Here is a 1838-nt window from a genome sequence, read left to right as displayed (position 1 = left end):
TTTGTTGTCAAAATAATCAGTGTGAATGCACTCATGTGAATGATTACACAGTGCTAGTGACGACCTAGTGACCATCCAAAGGATTTACATCTTATTATTGTGTATAAAAAAATATTACATTAAAAAGGAAAAATGGTTGTGCTTTTGATTTTTGAATATTTTTTAAAAACAGTAGTTCTCTACTTCAACTCAATTAACATTTTGACTTTGTGTGACCAGAGCAGTAAGGAGGGAAAGAGAGGCTATAAGCCACTCCCAGTAGCCCGACTACACCACCCTGGGCTTAGTACCCTGGGACTTCTTTAAGATAATTTGCTAAGGAAGGTTTGACACAGGTCCGAAAGCACCAAGCAGACAACGTGAATTCCAGTCAAATCAATTATTAAATAACCAAAGTGGGGGGGGGGGGGGGGGGGAGTGTGAGATGGGGGCTTACCTGAGGGAGACAGAACACACCTCCAGTTAGTCTAAGTTCCAGCCATCACACGTGCATACACACTGCAAGAAAGTGACTTACCAGTGACACAGCAGCCCACCACAAGCAACAATGACACCACAAATGTGCAGCTACAGGGTCCCACCACCAGGTGACTAGCCTCCCTCAAAGAGGGCCCCACATCTGCCAAACAAACAAAATAAAACAGCACCACAAGGGGGGGGGGGGGGGGGGGGCAAAAATACAGTCAGCCAATACAGACGTTATGGTAGATTATGCAGGCACACCAGGACAAAAGAAATACAAAACACACGCAAATGACAGCCAGCACCAGACAGAACCTAAGCAGTTACCAGGATGAAGCATATGCCACTTATGCCCCGTTCCTCTCTACTAATGCGGCAAGCAACATGCAGGCTGACATAAACGCCAAATAAACCCAAAAACAGGCAGACGTAGACACTAAATTAATGCCCACAAAAAGAAAGACACAGAACGTACTTGAAAAACCGCACACAATTAGGCTACACCAAAATAAAATAACTACAGACAAGACAGCAGCACGACCCACGCTATGCACCCCGCGTAGATGGAAAAGGCCGCGCTACCTGGACAGGACAGAAAAGACATTGAACAAGCAAGCAAGCAAGCATCGTACATACCTATGTTCGTAACTACGATTAGTGCACAAAGCGCCGTATGGGGAGCACTCACCCACGTTCAGCTACAGGTACAAGAGAAAGTGTTACGACTCAAAACAGAAAATAAACTACGAGAGATTTAAGACAAACATAGGCGCATACCTGTAGAATGAATAAGGGATGGTGTCTAACACACGGGCAGCAGGAGTAGACTAGCCGGTGACCACGAAGCTACAGGTGAAGACAAACATTGATTAAACCATGTTATTAGTCTGACAGCAAACGGGAGTATTGCAACATACCTGATGACTGAATCCGCCACGCTAGGGTGTTAAACAGGCAGAGCTTACAACGCTTCTTCGTACCTGGGTGGTTTTATACTGTCCGGCCAGTAATCAGTGCGAACGAACTCCGGTGTGTAGTGTAACTAATCACCACGCCCCCCTAGTTAGCGGGAGCAGGCCAGTGTGGGACATGTAGGGAAAACAGGGAGACATGGGGAAAAGACAGAAACAAGGTGAACTGGCTACATTTGCAACTTTCACTTGTATTGGAGTAATATTTGACAAGGTGTATCTGTACTTTCATTTAAGTAAAGGAATTGTGTAGGCTACTTTGTTCACCTCTGCTATTGGTTTTACCAAGAATATTTGGCAGTATTTTTAAACTACAAAAATACACACCTTTAAAGTATTTTGGTAGAAAATGCAAAGCCATCCTCCTTCTAACCTCTGTGCGTGAGACCTTCTCAGCAGCAAGCA

General features: G+C 44.7%; 1 long non-coding RNA gene across 1 annotated transcript; it reads right to left on the bottom strand.

Annotated features, from left to right (window-relative positions):
* Window positions 1–428: 428 nt before the first annotated feature.
* Window positions 429–1423, bottom strand: LOC121715675. The gene is made up of 4 exons (XR_006033663.1): window positions 1380–1423; window positions 1240–1308; window positions 1099–1160; window positions 429–1044 (listed from the first exon to the last, which is right to left on the bottom strand). It is a non-coding gene; the product is annotated as an uncharacterized LOC121715675 (long non-coding RNA).
* Between the last annotated feature and the right edge of the window lie 415 nt (window positions 1424–1838).

This window comes from Alosa sapidissima, chromosome 8, assembly GCF_018492685.1.
Source record: "Alosa sapidissima isolate fAloSap1 chromosome 8, fAloSap1.pri, whole genome shotgun sequence".
NCBI classification, from domain to species: domain Eukaryota; kingdom Metazoa; phylum Chordata; class Actinopteri; order Clupeiformes; family Clupeidae; genus Alosa; species Alosa sapidissima.
This window is presented reverse-complemented; position numbering and strand designations above follow the sequence as displayed.